This window comes from Podarcis bocagei (assembly GCF_964188305.1).
Source record: "Podarcis bocagei genome assembly, chromosome: 10".
NCBI lineage: Eukaryota > Metazoa > Chordata > Lepidosauria > Squamata > Lacertidae > Podarcis > Podarcis bocagei.
The window spans coordinates 2,876,361-2,895,643 of record NC_138135.1 but is presented as its reverse complement, the minus strand read 5'-3'; the positions used below and the strand labels follow the sequence as shown (position 1 = coordinate 2,895,643).

Here is a 19,283-nt window from a genome sequence, read left to right as displayed (position 1 = left end):
CCTGCTCCCACTTCCTATTCTGATATTACTCTACTCTGCTTGTCTGTTTCTTACTTGAGTGCTGTTTTGGTATGCTAAGTCATGGTTTTACTGTCAGTTACATTTTTGCTATTTTTTGGATCTTGTTATGCTTATTTGTCTTCAGTACAGTCATACCTCATGTTATGTAATAATAATAATAATAATAATAATAATAATAATAATAATAATAATAATAATAATAATAATAATAATAATAATATCTTTATTGTCATTGCCCCCTCTCGGGGACAACGAAATTACTTGCTTCAGGTTGTGCCTTTTCGGGTTGTGTCCTGTGGCATCCCAGTTACTTCCGGGTTTTGCCGCTCGTGCATGTGCAGACGTGCAAAATCAGGTCACGTGCATTTGCAGAAGCAGCGAATCGTGACCCATGCATGCACAGACGTGGGTTGCATTCTGCTCATGTTGCGAACTGGCCACCAGAACGGATCCCGTTCGCAACCAGACGTGCCACTGTAATAGATTTCTCAGCTGAATTATTTTTTTCTGCCTCTGAGCGTTTTTTGCTACTCTGCTAATTATATCTCAGACTTGCTCTGGAGATCGTTATGGAGGAGCAAGATCTGCAACCTAAAGCCATAAACAGCCTCGGCGCTGTAGACCTGAAGGAGCATCTCCACCCCCATCACTCAGTCCGGACAAGGAGGTCCTCCTCCGAGGGTCTTCTGCTGGTTCCCTTGCTGTCAGAAGTGAGGTTCCAGGGAACCAGGCAGAGGGCCTCCTGCCCCATGGAATGCCCTCCCTTCAGAGGGCAAGGAAATGAGCAGCTATCTGACATTTAGAAGACAGCTGTATCAGGAGGTTTGTAATGTTGGATGTTTTACTGTCTTGTATATGTACTGTAAGCTTCCCAGAGTGGCTGGGGAAACCCAACCAGATGGGCAGGGCATAAATTCTGCAATCATTCTTTTCATCCCCCTGAGCACGGCCATGGCTGGGGAGGGTGGGGTATAAATAAATTATTATTATTATTATTATTATTATTATTATTATTATTATTATCATCATCATCATCATCTTGTGATTTTTTAAAGTTATTTTGAAATTCATACTGCAATATTAGCTTACAAAATGTTATGGATGGAGAAAATCACAGGGTTGCCATAAACTATAATCCCACCCAAAAACTCTCATTCACATACAGTCTGTACATTTGGGGAGGTCACACACCTCACCTGTGCTAATACTGGCAGTCTTTGGCCTCCACAGGCACACCCGGTGTGTAGAGCCTCCAGCCACAGGCACTGTCTATCATGAAAATGGGTCCTTTGACTGGGAAGATTCATGCACTCGCTGTCATCAGATGATGATGGGTTGTATCTCAGCTTGTCAGTCACTCTGACATTGCCTATGAACAATAAGAGGAACAGAAATGCTTTTGAGGTGCAACTTCTGTATCAATCCTGAGAGCCATTCCATGGACTCTGCACCCCTGTTTCTGATGACAGGTGTACATTATCCTCATCCTCAGCGGAAAAGACATTAAAGATGGAAGCCTGAGAGAGAGGAAAAGGTTTCTGGCTGCTTCCTGGGTGGGATTGCGGAAACCAAGAGCCGCTTCTGAGAAGGCCTCTCCCCTCTTCCTCTCGGGATTTCCTCTTCTCTCCAGGGGACCAATGGTTGGACTGGGCAGAAGCGCTGTGTCCGGACATGGCAGGGGCTTATGGGGTGGGAAGAGGATGGAGATTACAGGAAGGAAGAGGTGGGGGGATATGACCCCCCACTTTCCAGGGATCCCTCTCTGGTCGCCTTGAAGGGGTGGCCCATTCCTGGGAGGGAGGGAGAAGCCAAGGTGGCCCCTCCAGAGAATCCCTGCGGGCACCACGATGGAGATGTCTCCCCAAAGACTGGTCTTCCTAGCTCTCCCCCCCCCCAATGCTGCTGGGATGCTCCCCTCCCTCCCCCCCCCACTTCCTCGACCCCCTGCCTCTCTCCCAGAGTCTCCCCTGCACCCAGAGGCCCCCTTGGCCCGGCCCAATCCTCGCCATGCGCGCCCCATCTTTCCATCCGGAGGGGCCACCCCAAGACGAGATGGGGAGGGACGGGGGTGGGGTCTGTAGCGCCCGTTAATCCTTTCCAGGCCCGACTCTCTTCCCGGGAACCCCACAGCGCCCGGGGGATGCCTGCGTATGGGAAACGGGGCAAGGGGGTCCTCGTGGGGACCCCCTGGGTGGGGGCTCCATGTCCGCCCCTGCCAAGGCGCCTAAGGGGCCAAGGAAAGCCCCCTTCGCAGCACACGTGCCGGGATCCAGGCCCTGCCACGGGGCCCACGGAAGGCGCTTTGGGGAGCTGGCGGGGGTCTCTGAATCCTTTTCTCCCGTCTCCCCTTTCCCCTCCTCCGCGACCCCGTTACCTCTTTGTCCTCCCTCCCGATTCTCCTTTCCTTTCCTGCAACATCCGGGGGGGGGGGGTTTCCCTGTCGCCCCTCCTCCCCTTTCCGAAAGCGCGCCCCTAGAGCTATGGGTCAGAGCAGCAATCCGGAGTGGAAGCTCCACGTCCGGCAGAAGCAGGCAGGTTGGGAGGGGGGCTCACCCCCCCCCCATTCCCGGAGCAGAAGCCGGATTGGAGGAGGAGGAGGAGCAATGTATTGGGGGAGGGATTTGGGGTGGTGGGGGCGGGGTGAGAGGAGGATGTGCCGGGAGGGAAGGGAAGGTTTGAGTGGGGGGGGGGGAGGAGATGAAGGTTCCCCCCTCCCCTCCTCTTTCTGGGGATCAAGAGAGCGGGAGAGGGGCTGATCCCGGCAATCCAATTGCAAAGTGGGATCCCGGACAAACAGTGTTTACATTGCAAATTTCTTCCCTCCCCCACCCCACGCCATGAACTTAGATCCGTCCACGTTTTAGTTATTGGTGCTATTAACACCAGGAATGGGGGGGGCGGTTAGACGACTCCCCAAAAACCCCAAGTCCCCAACGCAGCCTCTGACTAAGGCCAGGACAATGGCCATTGACACAGGCACCTTCCATGCACAACGGCAAAGAGGCTCAGAAAAGCAACCTATAAAATTGTAGCAAGAAGCCGATACCATGAATCGGGCTGTTTCCTCCGACTACCCAATACTGTATAGAAAACTGAAGAAGCTTCAAATAATCGCCAACATTCAACGGTTTGACGGATTTCCTGGGTTCCAACGCCTAATGACTCCTCTGGAATTGGGGGATCCAGGGCTCCCCCTGACTCCATAATCCCTTAGGAGGCAGGAGGCGATCAAGGGCAGCACATGCCCCAGGCAGAAATCCATCGGGATGGTGGGTTGAATTCTGATGCTTTCAAAGGAGAAGCCCATTAAAGCCTTGCAGCTGGGGGGAGGGTAAATACTATTATGGTTCTTTGGGCTGTATATTGTCTCCCTGCTTATTTAACTTATATGCAGAATTCATCATGCGAAAGGCTGGGCTGGATGGATCCCTAGCCGGAATTAAGATTGCCGGAAGAAATATCAGCAACCTCAGATATGCAGATGACACAATCTTGAGGGCAGAAAGTGAGGAGGAATTAAAGAACCCTTTAATGAAGGTGAGAGAGGAGAGCGCAAAATATGGTCTGAAGCTCAACATCAAAAAACGAAGAATAAAAAAATTCCTTCCTGTAGCACCTTGAAGACCAACTAGAACTAACTTAGTTGGTCTTCAAGGTGCTACAGGAAGGAATTTTTTTATTTTGACTATGGCAGACCAACACGGCTACCCATCTGTAAAAAAAACGAAGATCATGGCCACTGGTCCCATCACCTCCTGGCAAATAGAAACGGAAGAAATGGAGGCGGTGAGAGATCTTACTTTCTTGGGCTTCATGATCACTGCAGATGGTCATGAAATTAAACAATGCCTGCTTCTTGAGAGAAAAGCAATGACAAACCTAGACAGCATCTTAAAAAGCAGAGACATCACCTTGCCGACAAAGGTCTGTACAGTTCAAGCTCTGGTTTTCCCAGTAGTGATGTATGGAAGTGAGAGCTGGACCATAAAGAAGGCTGATCGCCGAAGAATTGATGCTTCTGAATTCTGGTGCTGAAGGAGACTCTTGAGAGTCCCATGGACTGCAAGAAGATCAAACCTCTCCATTCTGAAGGAAATCAGCCCCGAGTGCTCACTGGAAGGACAGATCCTGAAGCTGAGGCTCCAAGAGTTTGGCCACCTCATGAGAAGAGAAGACTCACTGGAAAAGACCCTGATGTTGGGAAAGATGGCAGACACAAGGAGAAGGGGACGACAGAGGACGAGATGGTTGGATAGTGTTCTCGAAGCTACTAGCATGAGTTTGACCAAACTGCGGGAGGCAGTGGAAGACAGGAGGGCCTGGCGTGCTCTGGTCCAGGGGGTCACGAAGAGTTGGATCCGACTAAAGGACTAAACAACAACATTCTTTGGGGAAGAGGGAAGTTAAAATGTGTGGGAAACTGGGGATATTGAAGGGATGGGTGACAGACTCATGTTTCTAAATGCCAAAGACTCCTATTTTGTGACATATTTGTGACGTATCAATGATGCTGTTGGTAGTGTATTATGGGAAATGGGGAGAGGTCTTAAAAGTATGTTAAAACCCATGCTCAGGGTTCCTACTCTTGGTGTGTTTGAACCTTGTTGCAACAAATAAATATTAGGTTAACTGACTGCTGTTTTGCATCTTTAACTTGGCTGGAGGCTCCTTCTTTTGCTGACCCCAGAGAGACCTGCTGGGAGTGGGAACCTGAGGAGCTGGGCAGCAAAGTAAATCCACACCCCAGCATATTTTCCTTATCAACTCTTTCCCACCTGAGCCTCACCCCCTTACCTAAAAGCCTGACACCCACAATGTGACAGGATTGTGACTCCTTCCCTCAGCAAACAAAATGGATCCCTGCCCCCCAAGCCAAGCAACCCCGTGGGGCTGAGATGCCCCAATCCTTGAAATGAGAAGGGGAGAGGAAACCTTGAGGGAGCAGGCGAGGAGGGGGCTGTAGAGGCTCCAGAAACTCCTTCTCGCTGGTTCCTCCACTCCCCCCCACATACTGCCTGCCTCCCCATGGCTCCTACAGCACCTTCACCCTACAGCTCCTTCACATGCGGGGAAGCTGCAGTCCCTCCACAGGGGGCCCTTTGGCCTGATCCTGCAGGGCTCATCTGACGTTCTGATGCAAGTGAACGCTCCTTTGTCCTTCAAGGAGAACAGGGTTTCCCAAACTTGGGTCTCCAGCTGTTTTTGGACTACAGCTCCCATCACCCCTAGCTAGCAAGACTAGTGGTCAGGGATGATGGTGAAAAAGATCGTAAAACAGCTCCTCCTTAAGGGATGCACGAGGAGCCCGTCTAGGAAACCGTAAGTCTCCCATCGGTTGGAGAAACTAACAGAGACCAACCAGAGTAATGCTGGAACAAAGCGGCTGCTAAGTCTGATCTTTTATTATGGTAAAAAGGGTAAAGGACCCCTGGACAGTTATGTCCAGTCAAAGGTGACTATGGGTTGTGACATTCATTTTGCTTTCAGGCCCAGGAAGCCGCCCTTTGTCCACAGACAGCTTCCTGGGTCATGTCGCCAGCATGACTAAACTGCTTCTGGCACAACAGGACACCGTGACGGAAACCAGAGTGCACTGAAATGCCGCTTAGCTTCCCACCGCAGCGGTACCGATTTATCTACTCGCACTGGCATGCTTTCGAACTGCTAGGTTGGCAGGAGCTGGGACAGAGCAATGGGAGTTCACCCCATCACGGGGATTCGAACCGCTGGTCAGCAAGCCCAAGAGGCTCAGTGGTTTAGACTGTGATACATAGATAGCAGTCAAGTACAACATTCCTAGTTTTTCTAGAGTGGACATGTGGGGACATGTTTGGGCCAAGTCAGTTGAAAACTTCCTGTTTCCTCCTGACTGGGACAAACTTCCTTTAGCATGTGACTAGAGGTGGGCGTGACCTTACCTGTTCAGGTAACAAAAGCACAGGGCAAGCAGACCCCCTCTCTCTTTCTCCATCTTGCTTTCGCCATGTGAGCTGCAGTGAGTGACAGTCTGCAGTCACTGGGATCAACCCCTCATATGGGGGTAGATCCACGTGTATATACTTTGTAACCAAGTCTGCCTTCAGGGAGCCATCTGTGAACTGAATGTGTGAGTAAACTTCTTTTATATACTTTACACAAGATTGTGTTGTGTCTATTCTTTTTAAGAATAGGGAAATTACCAGGAATCTTATATTGAGAAGCTGAAACAAGCTTGCAACAAGCTAACCACAGTGTGTTTAAAAGGGGAATGCAAAACTCTGCTAAGTTATAGAACTTGCTAGCACAAGTTAGGAAGTATATTAAACAATATATCCTCTCCTGCCTCTCTGAACATTCCCACAAAGGGTTATTGGCCCCAGCGTTGCGTATTTTTGAAGGATTGCAAAGGATTGAGATCCTAAGCTGAAAAGTATTTTTCTGAGCATACTTCCTGGTAAGCACATGGTCCTTTGTTCCATAGTGTAGTGGGGATTAAGCAACCCCCCCCCCCGCCCAGTCCCTCAGAGTTCACAGTGACCTAAGGCAGTGAAGATTTGTTTTGTATTTTGAGATTGTTTGCTATTTTCATTTTGAAATTTTGACAGCTTTTGAAATTTTGAATATTTCCAAATTTTTGAATTTTGAGAGGGCTAGTGTAGCTTTTGATAGTGATGCAGGGCAAGAAATGCCTATGCTGAATGAATAAAATTTTGGGCACTGGAAGCAACATTTAATAGCGCTTCTAGATGCAAAAGGAGTCTCCAGAGGGCTAGGGACAAAGGTGAGAGCTGTTTCCTAGTTCTGCTGGATCTCTCAGTGGCTTTTGATACCATCGACCATAACATCCTTCTGGACCATCTAGGGGCTGGGAGCTGGGGACACTGTCATACAGTGGTTCTCCTCCTTCCTCCTGGGCCGTGTTCAGAAAGTGGTGTTGGGGGATGAGTGTTTAGAGCCCTGGGACCTCACTTGTGGGGAGCCTCAGGGTTCTGTCCTCTCCCCCATGCTTTTCAACATCTACATGAAGCCGCTGAGAGAGATCAACAGGGGATTTGGGCTGGGTGTTCATCAATATGCGGATGACACCCAGCTCTACCTCTCTTTTAAATCAGAACCAGTGAAGGCGGTGAAGGTCCTGTCTGAGTGTCTGGAGGCAGTTGGAGGATGGATGGCAGCAAACAGATTGAGGTTGAATCCTGAACTGTTCTTGGGGACAGGGGGCAGGCAGGTGTGGAGGACTCCCTGGTCCTGAATGGGGTAACTGTTTCCCTGAAGGACCAGGTGAGCAGCCTGGGAGTCATTTTGGACTAACAGCTGTCCATGGAGGCGCAGGTCAATTCTGTGTCCAGGGCAGCTGTCTACCAGCTCCACCTGGTACGCAGGCTAAGACCCTACCTGCCCGCGGATTGTCTCGCCAGAGTGGTGCATGCTCTAGTTATCTCCTGCTTGGACTACTATAATGCACTCTATGTGGGGCTACCTTTGAAGGTGCCCCGGAAACTGCAATTAATCCAGAATGTGGCAGCTAGAGTGGTGACTGAGAGTTTAATAGGGAAATGCAAAACTCTGCTAAGTTATAGAACTTCCTAGCGCAAGTTAGATAGGATATTATTAAACAATATATCCTCTTCTGTATCCCTGAAGATTCACACATAGACCACAGTTCCACCCGCGTCCTCCCTGATCTTTTATTAATAGACCTTCTGCAGCAGGGTCTGAAGTCACTCACGCGGGGGGAAGGGGGGGAACTCTGAACAAAAGAAAGACCATACTTTTATAAATGTCAGAAAAGGTTGTCCACCCCACCTTATACCGCCCTCGTAGTTCTGTCACAGAGGACATCAGAGAGGAGGTCCCCCAGCGTGAGGTTACAGCTAAGGATCCTTTTTGAAGTGGATGGTGACACTGACATGTTTTCTTATTCATGTGTTTGCAAAGTACCTGGTGCCGGTGTCTGGGCTGAACCCATTCTGTTAATGGCTGTCCCTTTTGTGATGTTGCAGGAATGGACACACCAGAGGCAACAGCACTGGAAGCCATAATTAGAATGTTGTGCTAAGATGTTCCCAGCTTTGTGTACAATTGGGACCGGGAGAAGTCAGTCTTTATTTGTGAATGGTTCTTACTTTGTTTGAAGAATGGCTTATTCAGTAAATGTGCCTTAGTCATGAATGGGTGTGTTTTTCACTGTGGAGCCAGTGGATGGCAGTGTGGGGTGCTCTATATTGGGTCTGTCATGACAGCAACTGTTTCACTTAGTTCCAGCTATTTTGCACAAAGTTTTACAAAGTCTCTTTCAGTAGCACATTCAAAGCATTACACAGTACAATTTTGTATCAACATGACCACGTTAGAGCCAAGGCTTTACACTTTTGGGAGCATACATTTTCTTAATAACAATCACAGAAACATAACCGAGAACGCCCCCCCCCCTTTCCCATATACATAAAAGGGAAATGTATTCAGGCCCTCGAGGTGGCTCTGGCAAGTGAGCCCAGCTGCATGTGACAAGGGTGGGGAGGAATTCCTTCCTGGCCGTCGCCTTTGAGTATAGGAGTCACTGCCCCTATTCCTCTAGCACAGGGGTCAGCAACCTTTTTCAGCCATGGGCCGGTCCACCGTCCCTCAGACCATGTGTGGGCCAGACTGTATTTTGAAGGGGAGGAAATGAACGAATTCCTATGCCCCACAAATAACCCAGAGATGCATTTTAAATAAAAGGACACATTCTACTCATGGAAAAACACGCTGATTCCTGGACCGTCCCTGGGCCGGATTGAGAAGGCGAATGGGCCATATCCGGCCCTTGGGCATTAGGTTGCCTACGCGATTGTGGGGCTTCCTTGCCCGCTTCCATTCAGCTCCGCCATCCTCAAATGGCAAGTCTTCTTCAGCGATTGTGGGAGCGGACAGGCTGGAAGCTGAAGTGGCTTCCCTTGGAGTAGGCTTTGCTTTGCTTTCTGTTGACCTCAATCTGTGTTTTTAATCTTCTGTTGGGTACCTGCAGCTCCTCCTTCCCCCTCTTGCTTGGGGGAAGATCTCCCATTAAATTACAGTATTTTAAGCTGTCTTCAGAAAGCGTAGGAGGCAGGGAGAAGTTCTGGTGAAGAAGCAGAGTTTGGAGATCACACGGTGGTGGGGGTGAGAGAGTTTGGTGCATAAACCAGTCTGACACTCATACACACACCCTTCTTCCATGCTTGAGTAGAGCAACTCCAGGGCATGGGCCAAGTAGCAGCAGGGTAGGGGCCACGTGCAGAGTAAGTCCCACACTGAGGTCAAAAACACACAAAGAGAGGCAGCAGGACTTCTTCAGTAATACTGAGCTTTCAAAGCATACAGTTCTCACTGGGTCCCCAGTGAGGAACAATCCAGTTCCTCCTGAGAACAAATCCAGTTTCAGCAGTAAAAAAATTACAGCACGTAGGATATCTAAGTCAGGCACACAAACCGGCAGAAGGTGTTGGCTTTTTGCAGTATAGTGACGCTGCAGAGAGCTTGCTGGGGAGACCTTGCATTAAAAAGAAAGGACTCAAAAATAACTTAAAGAAGGTTTTAATAAGAAAAACAAAAACTCCATTTACACTAAATATATTAACAAACAAACATGACCCAACCACCAACCCATCCCCCAGGATAATGGGAGAGCTAGGTGCTGCTCCTTATATACTCTACCCAAATGCTGACACGCCTTAATCAAATACAACTCAGCAGCACCTGCTATGTTTCACAGCTGTAAAGCTGGGTCTCGTTATCTTTCTCTGGCCCTTGCTCCGGCCCCTTAAAGACACACACATGGAATGGAACAATGATGAACCTTTACATTTAAAGAAACCATTCAACAGAAGGGAGCAAGGGAGGAAAGAGGCTGGAAGGACACAGGGAAGTGGATGTGTGTCTTTCGCTTCCTGTCATCTGGGAGGGAAGTCAGCAACTCAGCATCTGCAGGGGCTTCACAAAGAAAAGCTTTCTGGTGGCTGCTTCCAGGCAAATGGGCATCCCAGAAACACACACTGTGATTCGTGGTGTATTGCATATCAATTGCTTTACAAAGCCCTAATCCTCACCACCAGCAATCTAGATTCCTGCTCTCCATCAAAATGTACTTTACATATAAAATTATAATCACTGTTGTGAGACAACACCTTCATTATTTCATGACTATACGGTTTTACATATAAGCACTCCATACATCTAAATGGGTTCTCCTCTGTGAGACTCCCTAGATGTTTCTTAAACACTCCATTATAACTAAAGCACTTTCTGCGATGTTTCCATTTAAACTGCTTCTCATGTTTGAGTTTGTTGTTGGTTTGTAGGGCCTCAGCTCTTAAAGATCTTACTGTCCGTGATTCTGTTCATGTAGGACTTCCAATAGGACTGAACCTCTACCCTTCAGTTCTTCCTGACATTTATGTGGTGTGTCTCTTGCGTGAGTTTGTTGACGTAAATCAAGGGTTCCACTCTGACTGAAGCCATACATTTAAGTGCTTCCCCCCCTCTGTGTCTGTAGATGTCTTCCTCTAATATTTTCACTCTGAAGCTTTTTCCACACTCCATTCATTAAAATGATCTCTCCCCTGTATGTGTCCGTTGATGTATATTGAGGTGTCCACTCTGACTGAAGCTCTTTCCGCTCTCCATGCATTTAAATGGTTTCTCCCCTCTGTGAGTTCGTTGATGTGCTCTATAATAATAATAATAATAATAATTTATTATTTGTACCCCGCCCATCTGGCTGGGTTTCCCCAGCCACTCTGGGCGGCTTCCACAGAAACCAAAAAACACTAAAATATCATACATTAAAAGCTTCCCTGAACAGGGCCGCCTTAAGATGTTTTCTGAATGTCAGGTAGTTGTCCATCACCTTGACATCCGATGGGAGGGCATTCCACAGGGCGGGCGCCACCACCGAAAAGGCCCTCTGCCTGGTTCCCTGTAGCTTCGCTTCTCGCAATGAGGGAACCGCCAGAAGGCCCTCGGCGCTGGACCTCAGTGTCCGGGCAGAACGATGGGGGTGGAGACGCTCCTTCAGGTATACTGGGCCGAAGCCGTTTAGGGCTTTAAAGGTCAACACCAACACTTTGAATTGTGCTCGGAAACGTACTGGGAGCCAATGTAGGTCTTTCAAGACCGGTGTTATGTGGTCTCGGCGGCCGCCCCCAGTCACCAGTCTAGCTGCCGCATTCTGGATTAGTTGTAGTTTCCGAGTCACCTTCAAAGGTAGCCCCACGTAGAGCGCATTGCAGTAGTCCAAGCGGGAGATAACTAGAGCATGCACCACTCTGGCCAGACAGTCAGCGGGCAGGTAGGGTCTCAGCCTGCGTACCAGGTGGAGTTGGTAGACAGCTGCCCTGGACACAGAATTGACCTGCGCCTCCATGGACAGCTGTGAGTCCAAAATGACTCCCAGGCTACGCACCTGGTCCTTCAGGGGCACAGTTACCCCATTCAGGACCAGGGAGTCCTCCACACCAGCCCGCCCCCTGTCCCCCAAAAACAGTACTTCTGTCTTGTCAGGATTCAACTTCAATCCATTAGCCGCCATCCATCCTCCAACCGCCTCCAGGCACTCACACAGGACCTTCACCGCCTTCACTGGTTCTGATTTGAAAGAAAGGTAGAGCTGGGTATCATCTGCATATTGATGGACACCCAGTCCAAACCCCCTGATGATCTCTCCCAGCGGCTTCATATAGATGTTAAAAAGCATGGGGGAGAGGACGGAACCCTGAGGCACCCCACAAGTGAGGGCCCAAGGGTCTGAACACTCATCCGCCACCACCACTTTCTGAACACGGCCCAGGAGAAAGGAGCGAAACCACTGTATAACAGTGCCCCCAGCTCCCAACCCCTCTAGACGGTCCAGAAGGATGTTATGGTCGATTGTATCAAAGGCCGCTGAGAGATCCAGCAGAACTAGGAAACAACTCTCACCTTTGTCCCTAGCTCGCCGGAGATCATCAACCAGTGCGACCAAGGCAGTTTCAGTCCCATGATGAGGCCTGAACCCTGATTGGAAGGGATCCAAATGGTCCGCATCCTCCAGGCGTGCCTGGAGTTGTTCAGCAACCACACGCTCAATCACCTTGCCCAAGAATGGAAGATTTGAGACTGGGCGATAGTTGGCCATACTGGCCGGGTCTAAAGATGGTTTTTTAAGAAGCGGTTTAATGACCGCCTCTTTCAGCGGATCTGGGAATGTTCCCTCACAGAGGGAAGCATTCACCACCCCGCAGAGCCCATCGCCCAGCCCTTCCCGGCTAGCTTTTATAAGCCAGGATGGGCAAGGATCAAGGAGACAGGTGGTTGGTTTCACTCGTCCAAGCAGCCTGTCCACATCCTCGGGGGTAACGGATTGAAATTGATTCCATGCAACTTGACCAGACAGGGCTCTAGCACTCTCCCGCCCCAGCCCTGCTCCCACGGTGGTGTCTAGCTCCTTCCGAATATGAGTGATTTTATCTGCAAAAAACTTTGCAAAATCGTTGCAGGAGATCTTGGGGTCTTTACAAGGCCCCGATGGTAAAGGTGGTTCCGTTAAATTGCGGACCACCTGAAAGAGTCTCCTGCTACTATTTTCTGCAGATGCAATAGAGGCGGCGAAGAAAGTCTTCTTTGCCGTCGCTATCGCCACTTGGTAGGCTCGATGTTGAACTCTAACCTGTGTCCGGTCAGATTCGGAGTGAGTTTTCTGCCACCGACGCTCTAGCCGTCTCAGCGATTGTTTCATCGCCCTCAGCTCCGAAGAAAACCACGGGGCTGTCCGGGCTCCATGCAATCGGAGAGGGCGCTTCGGAGCCAGACAGTCGATAGCCCTGGTTAACTCCGCATTCCAGCGGGCCACCAGGGAATCAGCTGAAAGGCCATCAACACGGGATAAAGCATCCCCTACCACTCTCTGGAAACCATTTGGATCCATTAAGTGGCGGGGGCGGACCATCCGAATTGGTCCCACCTCCCTGCAGAGGGGAAGGGTCGCGGAGAAGTCCAGTTGCACCAGGAAGTGATCTGACCATGGCACTTCTTTGGTTTCATTTTTACTTAGTGTCAGATCACCCACGTCGCTAGAGGTGAATACCAGGTCTAAGGCATGTCCATGACTATGAGTTGGGCCCAACTTATTCAGGGACAGCCCCATGAAGGCCATGCTTTCCACGAAGTCCCGAGCGGCCCCTTGTAAGGTCGTGTCGGCGTGGATGTTAAAATCCCCTAGGACAACCAAACTAGGTGTCTCCAGGAGAACATCCGCCACGACCTGAAGCAGCTCGGACAGGGAATCCTTGTTGTAGCGGGGAGGTCGGTACACCAAAAGGAATCCTGTACTGCCCCTATTGCCCAACTTCCAGAACATGCACTCAGAAAACTGGGTCTTCCCAGTAGGACGCCTGGTGCAGACTAATGACTTCCTAAAAATCACTGCAACCCCCCCTCCCCGCCCACATGACCTGGGTTGCTGTGCGTAAGAGAAACCTGGTGGGCAAGCGGCAGCAAGGACGGGCCCATCTGTCTCATTCAACCAGGTCTCTGTCACACAAGCCAGGTCAAATCCTCCATCCACAATCAGGTCGTGGATGGCAGTGGTTTTATTCACTATTGACCTGGCATTACACAGCAACACCTTCAGGTTATGTGGGTTTCCCCTGTTGATTCCAGTATCCATCTGGTCAAGGCCAGACCCGGAGGCAGGGATAGTCTTCAAACAATGACTAAACCTGCCTCCTCGGTAATGACATGGTCTGGTCTTAGCGTAACTCCGCCTCCTGCCCATGATCACCGAGATCGGATGTCCCAGTGCTTCCCCCCCTGTGGAACTTGTCCCAGCCATCGTGTTGGCTGGGGCCTCACTCCCAGGCAGCCCTGATCCCACCCCTTAAAAACAAAACACAAACTATACAGAACCAATAAAACAACAGAAAACAAAAACAGAACAATTACACTAAAATTAATCCCCAACCAAATATCCATTACACCCACCCACCCCCAGCAAGAGAAAAAAGGAAAAAAAGAAATACAAATTTAAATTGCCACCGACTGCTTGAGGACATTTTAAAACACATTGGAACAGGGAAGCAATTGCAGAACACTTCCCAGCTTCCCCAAAAGTTTGTTCCAAATAAGGGCCTGGGCCACGCCCCCTGGGCCAGTTGGAGAAGGCCCTGGAAGGGAGCAGGCCCTGCAGTCCTCACCCAGCCAATGGTCCAAGGCTTCCCTGCAGCAGGAGTCCCTTTATAGCCGGGAGAAAGGGCCTGGGCCACGCCCCCTGGGCCAGTTGGAAAAGGCCCTGGAAGGGAGCAGGCCCTGCAGTCCTCACCCAGCCGATGGTCCGAGGCTTCCCTGCAGCAGGAGTCCCTTTATAGCCGGGAGAAAGGGCCTGGGCCATGCCCCCTGGGCCAGTTGGAGAAGGCCCTGGAAGGGAGCAGGCCCTGCAGTCCTCACCCAGCCGATGGTCCGAGGCTTCCCTGCAGCAGGAGTCCCTTTATAGCCGGGAGAAAGGGCCTGGGCCACGCCCCCTGGGCCAGTTGGAAAAGGCCCTGGAAGGGAGCAGGCCCTGCAGTCCTCACCCAGCCGATGGTCCGAGGCTTCCCTGCAGCAGGAGTCCCTTTATAGCTGGGAGAAAGGGCCTGGGCCACGCCCCCTGGGCCAGTTGGAAAAGGCCCTGGAAGGGAGCAGGCCCTGCAGTCCTCACCCAGCCGATGGTCCGAGGCTTCCCTGCAGCAGGAGTCCCTTTATAGCCGGGAGAAAGGGCCTGGGCCACGCCCCCTGGGCCAGTTGGAATAATAATAATAATAATAATAATTTATTATTTATACCCCGCCCATCTGGCTGGGCCTCCCCAGCCACTCTGGGCGGCTTCCATAAAAACCAAAAATACAGTAAAATGTCACACGTTAAAAACTTCCCTGAACAGGGCTGCCTTAAGATGTCTCCTGAATGTCAGATAGTTGTTTATCGCTTTGACATCTGCTGGAAGGGCGTTCCACAGGGCGGGCGCCACTACCGAGAAGGCCCTCTGCCTGGTTCCCTGTAGCTTTGCTTCTCGCAGTGAGGGAACCGCCAGAAGGCCCTCGGCGCTGGACCTCAGCGTCCGGGCAGACTGATGGGGGTGGAGACGCTCCTTCAGGTATACTGGACCGAGGCCGTTTAGGGCTTTAAAGGTCAGCACCAACACTTTGAATTGTGCTCGGAAACGTACTGGGAGCCAATGCAGGTCTTTCAAGACCGGTGTTATATGGTCTCGGCGGCCGCTCCCAGTCACCAGTCTAGCTGCCGCATTCTGGATTAGTTGTAGTTTCCGCGTCACCTTCAAAGGTAGCCCCACGTAGAGCGCATTGCAGTAGTCCAAGCGGGAGATAACCAGAGCATGCACCACTCTGGCGAGACAGTCCGCAGGCAGATAGGGTCTCAGCCTACGTACCAGATGGAGCTGGTAAACAGCTGCCCTGGACACAGATTTGACCTGTGCCTCCATGGACAGCTGTGAGTCCAAAATGACTCCCAGGCTGCGCACCTGGTCCTTCAGGGGCACAGTTGCCCCATTCAGGACCAGGGAATCCTCCACACCTGCCCGCCTCCTGTCCCCCAAAAACAGTACTTCTGTCTTGTCAGGATTCAACCTCAATCTGTTAGCCGCCATCCATCCTCCAACCGCCTCCAGACACTCACACAGGACCTTCACCGCCTTCACTGGTTCTGATTTAAAAGAGAGGTAGAGCTGGGTGTCATCCGCATACTGATGAACACCCAGCCCAAACCTCCTGATGATCTCTCCCAGCGGCTTCATATAGATGTTAAAAAGCATGGGGGAGAGGACAGAACCCTGAGGCACCCCACAAGTGAGGGCCCAAGGGTCTGAACACTCATCCCCCACCACCACTTTCTGAACACGGCCCAGGAGGAAGGAGCGGAACCACTGTATAACAGTGCCCCCAGCTCCCAGCCCCTCAAGACGGTCCAGAAGGATGCTATGGTCGATGGTATCAAACGCCGCTGAGAGGTCCAGCAGAACTAGGAAACAGCTCTCACCTTTGTCCCTAGCCCGCCGGAGATCATCAACCAGTGCGACCAAGGCAGTTTCAGTCCCATGATGAGGCCTGAATCCCGACTGGAAGGGATCCAAATGGTCCGCTTCTTCCAGGCGTGCCTGGAGTTGTTCAGCAACCACTCGCTCAATCACCTTGCCCAAGAATGGAAGATTTGAGACTGGGCGATAGTTGGCCATCGTGGCCGCATCTAAAGATGGTTTTTTAAGAAGCGGTTTAATAACCGCCTCTTTCAGCGGGTCTGGGAAGGCTCCCTCACGGAGGGAAGCATTCACCACCCCACGAAGCCCATCGCCCAGTCCTTCCCGGCTAGCTTTTATAAGCCAGGATGGGCAAGGATCCAGGAGACAGGTGGTTGGTTTCACTCGTCCAAGCAGCCTGTCCACATCCTCGGAGGTAACAGATTGAAACTGATCCCACTCAACTTGACTAGACAGAACTCTAGCACTCTCCCGCCCCGGCCCTGCTCCCACGGTGGAGTCTACTTCTTCCCGAATCTGGGCGATTTTATCTGCAAAAAACTTTGCAAAATCATTGCAGGAGAACATGTGGCCCGTACTGGGCCCCGATGTTGCAGGTGGTTCCGCTAAATTGTGAACCACCTGAAAAAGTCTCCTGCTGCTGTTTTCTGCAGATGCAATAGAGGCGGTGAAGAAATTCTTCTTCGCCGTCGCTATCGCCACTTGGTAGGCTCGACGTTGAGCTCTAACCTGTGTCCGGTCAGATTCGGAATGAGTTATCCGCCACCGGCGCTCTAGCCGTCTCAACGATTGTTTCATTGCCCTCAGATCCGTGGAAAACCACGGGGCTGTCCGGGCTCCATGCAATCGGAGAGGGCGCTTCGGAGCCAAACAGTCAATAGCCCTGGTTAACTCCACATTCCAGCGGGCCACCAGGGAATCGGCTGAAAGGCCATCAACATGGGATAAAGCATCCCCTACCACTCTCTGGAAACCATTTGGATCCATTAAGTGGCGGGGGCGGACCATCCGAATTGGTCCCACCTCCCTGCAGAGGGGATGGGTCGCAGAGAAGTCCAGTTGCACCAGGAAGTGATCTGACCATGGCACTTCTTTCATTTCGCTTTTACTTAGTGTCAGATCACCAACATCCATAGAGGTAAACACCAGGTCCAAGGCATGTCCACGACTATGGGTTGGGCCAGACTTATTCAGGGACAGCCCCATGGAGGCCATGCTTTCCACGAAGTCCCGAGCGGCCCCTTGTAAGGTCGTGTCGGCATGGATGTTAAAATCCCCTAGGACGACCAGGCTAGGTGTCTCCAGGAGAACATCCGCCACGACCTGAAGCAGCTCGGGCAGGGAATCCTTGGTGCAGCGGGGAGGTCGGTACACCAAAAGGAATCCTGTACTGCCCCTATTGCCCAACTTCCAGAACATGCACTCAGAAAACTGGGTCTTCCCAATAGGACGCCTGGTGCAAACTAATGACTTCCTAAAAATCACTGCAACCCCCCCTCCCCGCCCACGTGACCTGGGTTGCTGTGTGTAAGAGAAACCTGGTGGACAAGCAGCGGCAAGGACAGGCCCATCTGCTTCATCCAACCAAGTCTCTGTTACACATGCCAGGTCAAATCCTCCATCCATGATCAAGTCATGGATGGCAGTGGTCTTACGAATCATTGACCTGGCATTGCACAGCAGCACCTTCAGGTCACGTGGGTATCCCTTGCTGATTCTAGTATCCATCCGGACAGGACCAGACCCGGAGGCAGGGATAGTCCTCAGACAACGACTAAACCTGCCTCCTCTGTAATGACATGGTCTGGTCTTAGCGTAACTCCTCCTCCTACCCGTGATCACTGAGATCGGTTGTCCCAGTGCATCCCCCCCTGTGGAACATGCCCCAGCCATTTTGTGGGCTGGGGCCCACTCCCCGGCAGCCCCGAACCCTCCCCCTAAAAACAAAATAACACCTTAAACAAACAAACAAAACCAATAAAACAATACAAACAAAAAAATATAAAAATTACAAAAACATCAAAATAAAAAAATAATAATTCCCCAAGCCCAACCAAACATCCATCCCACCCCCACCCCCCACATACAAAAAGTCCAAAGAAAATTTTTAAAAAACATTTTAAAAACACTCTGTGCTGGAAAAGGCCCTGGAAGGGAGCAGGCCCTGCAGTCCTCACCCAGCCGATGGTCCGAGGCTTCCCTGCAGCAGGAGTCCCTTTATAGCCGGGAGAAAGGGCCTGGGCCACGCCCCCTGGGCCAGTTGGAGAAGGCCCTGGAAGGGAGCAGGCCCTGCAGTCCTCACCCAGCCTCTAAGGTTTGCATTAAAATGGAAGCTCTTTCCGCACTCCATACATTGAAATGGTTTCTCTCCTGTGTGAGTCCGTTGATGTTTCCTAAGGTTTCCATTATCACTAAAGCTCTTCCCACACACTATACATTTAAATGGCTTCTCCCCGGTGTGAGTCTGTTGATGTCTTCTAAGGTTTCCAATCTGACTGAAGCTCTTTCCACACTCCATGCATTTAAATGGTTTTTCCCCTGTGTGAGTCTGTTGATGTTTTCTAAGGCTTCCATTATCACTAAAGCTCTTTCTGCACTGAATACATTTAAATGGTTTCTCCCCTGTGTGAGTCCGTTGATGTGTTCTACGGTTTGCATTGAAATGGAAGCTTTTTCCATGCTCCATACATTCATATGGTTTTTCACCCGTGTGAGTCTGTTGGTGTATTTTAAGGTTTCCATTCTGACTGAAGCTCTTTCCACACTCCATGCGTTTTAAAGGTTGTTCCCCTGTGTGCGTCTGTTCATGTTTTCTAAGGTTTGCATTCTGACTGAAGCTCTTTCCACACTCCATACATTTAAAAGGTTTCTCCCCTGTATGTGTCCATTGATGTAAAGTTAAGTGCCCCCTCTGACTGAAGTTCTTCCCATACTCCCTGCATTTAAATAATTTCTGCCCTGTGTGAGTCTGTTGATGTATTCCAAGTTCATCACTTCAACTGTAGCTCTTTCCACACTCCATACATTTAAATGGTTTCTTCCCATTATGTACCCATTGATGTATATTGAGGTGTCCACTCTGACTGAAGTTCTTTCCACACTCTGTGCATTGAAATTGTTTCTTGCCCATATGAGTCCCCAGATGTGCTCTAAGTTTTCCACTATCACTGAAACTTTTTCCACTCTCCATACCTTTAAATGGTTTTCCCATTTGAGTTGGCTGATGTGAGATATGTGTGCTCATTCAGTGATGCATATT

General features: G+C 50.5%; 1 protein-coding gene across 9 annotated transcripts in view; it reads right to left on the bottom strand.

Annotated features, from left to right (window-relative positions):
• LOC308595651 (uncharacterized protein) overlaps nucleotides 1-19,283 on the bottom strand; it is a 223,249-nt gene that overhangs the window by 27,598 nt on the left and 176,368 nt on the right. The window contains exon 1 of one of the 9 annotated variants that reach the window (XM_081210198.1): nucleotides 2,396-2,599. The exons of the other annotated variants lie outside the window; for them this stretch is intronic. The gene's annotated coding sequence lies outside the window, so the exon portion shown is untranslated. Of the gene's footprint in view, nucleotides 1-2,395; nucleotides 2,600-19,283 lie in introns of those variants that run through there. 9 annotated transcript variants of the gene reach the window in all.